Below are 6,169 nucleotides of genomic sequence, written 5' to 3'. Positions count from 1 at the left end.
TAATGTTTTCAATTCATTATCATAACATGTAAATGTTTTAATTTTCAATTCCAAGTATCAATAGTATAGATAATTTACTCGTGACTAATAATCTGAGTTTTGCTGTTTCCCACACCTTGTTGGTATATTGTGCCAAATCAAAGAGGACGAATTGGTAATTATTTTGGCAATTGGCAGATACCAAATGTATGGAGTCTGCTTTAGTTATTCCCAAACTAATTACATTTTAATTCAAAACATTTAATTCTTTTAAAATATTATTTATTGGTATTGCTTTAATATTAGAGATATTAATTTATTCTTGCTCATCTGCTGGTCAATAATAACAAATAATTGTGGGCTTTGTGTAATAGTTACATTTCCAAATGCTTCAGGATGTACTTATTAAGACGTAGTTATATGATGATGAAAAATAATTCTATTTTATCTTTAAACTATTGAGCCCAAAAGTGAACTAGTTCGTTATTTTGCATAACGATCATGATCTGGAAATGGATAACTGGTGGGTGAGCTGATGGAATTGGCATAATATCTAATTTTTAAACTACATTCGTTTTGCGACAGGTCAAACTTAACGTAAGAGATGTAAAGTTTAATGTAGACGAAGAGAAGAAAATTTGATACTCCATTACTCAAAAAGACTTTCAATTAAAAATGGTTTATTTCATTCACTGCACAAGTGTTTTGAGTGATGGAATACGAAAACACATACAATACAGTAACTTATCTGTTAGGAGGTTGTAAAATAGACTGATTATTGATTTCCCCTTAACAGTACAGAAAAATAATTACTCGATATAAAATTCTAATAAACCAATTGTAATTACTGTACGGTTTAGAAATAGTACTGTATTTCATTGATAGCAATAGTAAAATAATAATCTGGGAAGGTCTCAGCTTTCCTGGCACTCAAGCAGGAAATTAAGGAAACCATTAGGAAGTCCGATAATTTAAATAAGCCCAAGAGGAGTAATTTTATTGAATTGTAAGTTCCTTTAAAAAAATTGTTTTAAACCTTAACTCTAAAGTTAAAACTGTGGGGCACCATCTGTTAAACGTTAAAAATGATTTTATATTTTTAATTATAATAAAAAAGGCTTCATTTTGAGAGTAGAGAAGAGTTTTTAAAAAGAATTTTAAATTAAGTCCGACTCCATTCGAGATACGACCCCTCGACGATTAACCACCAAAATTTAACAGCTGAACGTCCCTTATAGACCGTAAAAGTTATTTTTGGCAAATTTCGTTTCTTCAGAAATGTTAAACGAAATACTCAACACCCTCATCCGGGAAATCTCTCTCCGTTTTGGGTTGGGTCAAAACGCGAAGATACGCAAAAGACTAGGGAGGGTCAAATTTGACACGATTATAATAATTTCCCGTGTTATGTACTGTACAGTACATTAACAGCTGAGAAAGTAAAAGTACAGTAATTCCCCAAAAATTGCAGTTAAAATTGACGCAGAATCGAGTTTGTATGTACTGTATACGTGATATTTTCGTCCAGAAAAATATTGGACATATAAAGCCAAACAATTTAAGATCTGTTTATTTATATCTACAAACATGGCGTCCGCAGAATATTTTCCCGGGGAAGAAAAACGTGGAGACAAATAATTATATCAATAAATTTTTAATTTTTGGAGGTATTTCACCAATTGAAAAGGTCAAAGCGTACCATAGTCCAAGAAGTATTTATTCGATCCAGGAAGGCAAATGCTCCGTTAGCCCCCTTTGCGGATGCACGATGGCAGACGATAGCAATTTGTATTACCAAAAGTAAGAGCAAATAGGATCGACATTATTTTCAAAAAAAATGTTTCATTAACGAGCACTCCCGAATAGCGGGCACATCTACTTAACGAGCATTTTTACAATCCTCGAACCCTTCAAGTAGGACATCTGTTATATTTACTTATAAATAACGGATGCCATAACCAACCTTACGAAAACGTAAAGTTCTGCCTTCAATATTCTGATCAAATTAATTGCGTACGAAATATTTTATAACTAAAAGGATCGGTTTAAATATTCTTTCAGAGGAGGAATTTTGACCGTCTGCGTCGAATAAAGATGCCGAAAATAGGAATGGAGTAAGGGCAGGTTGTAAAAAGCCAAACAATATTCTTTATCTGTTAGAAAACAATCAACGTAAGAGTGTTTTGTCATAGTTTTTATGCGCCATTTAAAGTGTCCCGTCCGATCTGTTTGCTATTTAGAATTCAATTAGAACGAGCAATTATCTATTGTGACGTGACATGGGTCAGAATGCCGGGCTACAATTTTTAATCATATTTTTAAATTAATTTAAAATATATGCTCTTTAAATCAGTAACGGCTTGCCCCTGTACGGTTCAGTAAATGATACTTTTCTTTTAACAAAGTCGTGCCAGTCATTTATAAAACACCTTACTGGGTAAAATTTTTGAATTAAAATATTATGACTTCCGGTTTGCATCGGAAGTTCATGTATAGTTAAATCGGGCCTATTGCCCCTAAGTTTCCCATATCTGGTCTCGTTTTTCATCTATATAAGTCCGCTCGAAATTAAGAAAGACAGACGAAATTTAATAGGTTTACTGTAGACTCGATATTTTATTAATATTCGTAACATGACTCACACACAAACAGATGGTCCGGAATACCCATTTTTTTACAAATCTTGCACCATCGTTTGGATTTTTTATCACTCGATCTAGGACAGATGTGACATCGACCCTGACTGGTAGATGGTTGTGACTCGGGCCATCTGGACGTTTGTCTGTTTTTGAAGCAGCTTATTTGCTCTATTTCTTAGATCTTTTGGTAAACTGCAAAGCTACTTCTACATAATTTGCGGTTTTATTAATTTCCAACTTAGCATTTCAAGAAATTTACTTCGTTTGCAATTATCACCAGTAGCAAATTGTGATATTTATATATAACATAGGTGTTAATTGCTACAATATTCAGCAAATTAAAAAACATGACCAATGGCCATCGCCTAGTAATTCTGGCCACATTGTTTCTTTCACAATGTTGGTCCACAACATCTACGCCAGTTTTAGTCATGTTGTAAAAATGTTATAATTTCTGGTTTTTGTGTCTCTCCTGTGGTTTCATCTATCTTGTCATCAAAATGCATTGATGATACAAGCAAGACAGCTTTATTTTTTTAGGGCAATAATACACCATTGTGCAATCGCTTTCTAATCCAAATATTGAAGAGTATTGTGCTCGATTTCTCCGAGATAAAAATTCTGCTGGCACCTCCCGCCAATATTTGGCGTACTATTTTTACGTATTGTGCCTACATAGGTGAGTTTCTTAGTCTTAAGGGCTTTTACTAGAGAAAGACTACTGAACCAGTTATCCACTGTGATATATTTCGGTTCATTCCCTGTACAGGCGTTACTAATCTCAACATCATCTTGAGCAGTAGTGCTGAAACAGTAAGGCCCGTCAGGCTGCTTCCCTACATACGGTTCTAAACTTACAGTGTATGCCGTTTTCACATCACACAAAGCAAACATTTTTAGCCTATATTTTGCTGGTTTCTTCGGAATGTATTGCCGAAATGAGCACTTGCCCCGAAAAGCTAATAGCTGTTCGTCTACCGTAAGGTACTCACTGGGTGTGAAATACTTTCTAAAGTTCGTTAAAAACATTTCGAGTATTTCTCTAATAGGAACCAATTTATCTATCTTTCTTCTCTTGTCTCTGTCAGTAATGTCATCAAATCTTATACATCTTAATAAAGATCGAAATCGCTTTTCACTCATGCATAGGTAGCATGATTCTAAACCATTTCCCTTCGAATTGTCCCACATCTTGTGTGCGTTTTTTGTGGAGCTCCGTATACTCCCTATTAAATATAATAATCCTACAAAAGCTTTTATTTCTGTGGGATCTGTATCTCTAGCGGGATATCCCTTTCCCGGTCAAATAAGCCTCTTATCTTTGAAATATATATATTTGTATATTCCACAATTGCATTTATTATGTTTATGCCAAAAAATAAATTGAAGATGTCTATCTCTGTCGTACAGTTACGTGCCTCATTTTTAGGGCCAGGTAAGTGTGTTATTATGTTCAGTAACCTAGTTCGAACTCTTTTGGTGGCGGCTGTTTGTTCCATTTTGTGTACTCATCTTTACCTATATAGTACCTTGCATTTGTAGCTGTCTGATCTTCATCCTCCTCTTCCATTTCCTGCTCTGTATCCGTGTCATGACACTTATAGTTAATACATCCACTTCTCCATCGTCAGATTCTTCTGGGTCACCTAAATCTTGCTCGTCTTCTTCCTCTTCAAGCCACTTCAGTAACTGCTGGGTATCTACTGCAGCTTGTCGTTTAGGTCTCTTGCTACAGCTGCTTTGTGCCATTGTAACTGTTATAAGAAAAACGAATAGTATAACAAACAGTTTATACATGAAAAATATGCTGATATTGTATAGTAATTTGTTCGTACTTATATAATATAAACTTGTTACAGTTTACTAATAACAATCAATTTATAAAACCTATTACAATTTTATTTTACATATACTGTACGTAATGTTACGTGTCTAAAATTAAAACATTGTTAAATTTAAGTATTAAATTATTTTTCTATTTACACTACATAGATATGTCTACATTCTTTCGAATGGAAAAAACTGCAGCATTTTAAAATCAATGGAGAGCCTGAAAACTACCTACACTTTAAAACGCATATCCTCTCGTGGGGGGAGGTTGTTTTTCAAAATCTAGGTGAAGTGTCTCTGCTGAAAGGGGCGGTCAGTTTTTATAAATTTTACTTTATCGATGATTTACATTTGATTCTATTTATATGTTAATTACACTAATACAATAAGAGTAGACTGTATAACCGATTTTTACCCTATTAAATGAACAGTTATATAACGATGTTATATGTATGATTAAAGTACTGCAATGATAGTAAAAAAAATGTCTAAGTACTAGCATTAGAAAAGTAAGTTGAACTTCGACCTACAAAGACAGAACCGCACAACTCCCTAGAGTTTAGTCGGGAAGAGAGAAAGCTACACTAAACAAGGCTTTACACCCACAGAGTGGTGCAGTTTGTTTTGTACAGAATAAAACATCAATGGATTTTTAAAGTAAGCAAATAAAATCCTTCATTTCCATTTTAATAATGCTTTATACGAAATTATTGATTCAAATAACTTATTTACATATAAATAAATCAAATGTGTTAAGAAAAAATTTAAAAAAAATACTAACTGCACCAATAATTACAGAACATTCGATGTAGAAAGATAAAACAAATTGAAAACGTGGCCCGTGGACAGAGCGCGCCTAACCGAGAATATCTGTTTTTTTAATTGAAAATTTTTTCCTCTACCTAAGAATTGTAAGTTCTACAATTCAAATATCTTACAGAAAAAGTCTCAAAAACAATGGTTTTAACTTAATACTATTACGTAAAATAAACATTTTGACATATGTCAAGCATGCGTTACTGGTCCCTTAGCGCCTCCAACAATAAATTTCATTGTTCCTGTCTTAGCTACTATTATGTATTAATTATTAATAATTGTGACAAGGTATTGGATTGAAGCCTCGAATCGGATCTTTCTAGTGACCTTAGGTCTCGGTTATTTCCCCCAACCTATTTTTCCTGAAAAGCTAATTAGATTAAATGAACGATTACAAAATCGATTTTATAGCGATTAAATACGTTCAACTGCTAAGGTCATAGTCAAAACAAGCCGGGCTTTGCCCCGCCAAAACAAACCTCAGCTCTTTAGATGAGCGGGGGAGAAGTTATTTACAATATTTACACTGTCTAATTACTAAGCCGGAAGAAGAGGGGTCGACTGTTATCTTGAAGCGCCGATTAGTGAGCGGTATGACCGACACGGCTTTCACTTATTTTTTGGGATAATTAAATATTTATGATTTGGTCAATAAGTAAAAAAAATAAGAAATAAATCTTAGAATAAAAAGTATTTCAATAATAAATCAACACAGATTTTTAGATAAGGTCAAAAATACCAGATAAACTGTAGAAAAAGTTACTTACTATAATGGAAAAGAAACTCAGGAGGATATAAATCTGTGATTTGTTTACTCTAAAAAAATATTAGTAGTTAGTCAATAATAGTAAAAATAAGTCAACCACATATACAAACATCTCCAACCCGATATATAATTATAGCTA

The 6,169-nt window shown here is 33.4% G+C and overlaps 1 pseudogene; it reads right to left on the bottom strand.

The window, feature by feature from the left end:
• Positions 1 to 2,362: 2,362 nt before the first annotated feature.
• LOC111616677 lies at positions 2,363 to 6,166 on the bottom strand (annotated as a pseudogene).
• Between the last annotated feature and the right edge of the window lie 3 nt (positions 6,167 to 6,169).

This window comes from Centruroides sculpturatus, unplaced genomic scaffold (genome assembly GCF_000671375.1).
Source record: "Centruroides sculpturatus isolate CEXI.00-Female unplaced genomic scaffold, Cexi_2.0 scaffold3797, whole genome shotgun sequence".
Lineage (NCBI taxonomy): Eukaryota > Metazoa > Arthropoda > Arachnida > Scorpiones > Buthidae > Centruroides > Centruroides sculpturatus.
The sequence above is the reverse complement of the archived record's forward strand: the minus strand, read 5'-3'. Positions and strand labels throughout refer to the sequence as shown.